This window comes from Physeter macrocephalus, chromosome 17 (assembly GCF_002837175.3).
Source record: "Physeter macrocephalus isolate SW-GA chromosome 17, ASM283717v5, whole genome shotgun sequence".
Classification (NCBI taxonomy): Eukaryota; Metazoa; Chordata; class Mammalia; order Artiodactyla; family Physeteridae; genus Physeter; species Physeter macrocephalus.
In genome coordinates this window covers 51574650-51575716 of record NC_041230.1, presented here as the reverse complement: position 1 = coordinate 51575716, position 1067 = coordinate 51574650, and the positions used below count along the sequence as shown (strand labels likewise).

General features: G+C 37.6%; 1 protein-coding gene across 1 annotated transcript in view; it reads right to left on the bottom strand.

Moving 5' to 3' along the window:
- Nucleotides 1–1067, bottom strand: part of DNAAF1 (dynein axonemal assembly factor 1) — a 20732-nt gene that overhangs the window by 14044 nt on the left and 5621 nt on the right. The gene's annotated exons all lie outside the window — the stretch shown is intronic.

Sequence of the window (1067 nt, the reverse complement as noted above, 5' to 3'; positions counted from 1 at the left end):
AAAAGAAGGAAAAGAAATGAAGACAGCCTAAGAGACCTCTGGGACAACATTAAACGCACCAACATTCACAATATAGGAGTCCCAGAAGGAGACGAGAGAGAGAAAGGACCCAAGAAAATATATGAAGAGATTATAGTCAAAAACCTCCCTAACATGGGAAAGGAAATAGCCACGCAAGTCCAGGAAGTGCAGAGAGTCCCAGGCAGGATAAACCCAAGGAGAAACATACTGAGACACACAGTAATCAAACTGAGAAAAATTAAAGACTGCTGAATGGATACAAAAACAAGACCCATATATATGCTGTCTACAAGAGACCCACTTCAGACCTAGGGACACATACAGACTGAAAATGAGGGGATGGAAAAATATATTACATGCAAATGGAAATCAAAAGAAGGCTGGAATAGCAATCCTCATTTCAGATAAAATAGACTTTAAAATAAAGAATGTTACAGGAAACAAGGAAGGACACTATATAATGATCAAGGGATCAACCCAGGAAGAAGATATAACAATTATAAATATATATGCACCCAATATAGGAGCACCTCAATACATAAGGCAACTGCTAACAGCTTCAGAGAGGAAATCGACAGTAACACACTAATAGTGGGGGACTTTAACACCTCACTTACACCAATGGACAGATCATCCTGACAGAAAATTAATAAGGAAACACAAGCTTTAAAAGACACAATAGACCAGATAGGCTTAATTGACATTTACAGGACATTCCATCGGGAAACAGCAGATTACACTTTCAAGTGCACACGGAACATTCTCCAGGATAGATCACATCTTGGGTCACAAATCAAGCCTCAGTAGATTTAAAAAAGTGAAATCATATCAAGCATCTTTTCTGACCACAATGCTATGAGATTAGAAATGAATCACAGGGAAAAAAAATGTAAAAAACACGAACACATGGAGGCTAAATAGTACGTTACTAAATAACCAAGAGATCACTGAAGAAATCAAAGAGGAAATCAAAAAATACCTGGAGACAAATGACAATGAAAACACGATGATCCAAAACCTATGGGATACAGCAAAAGCAGTTCTAA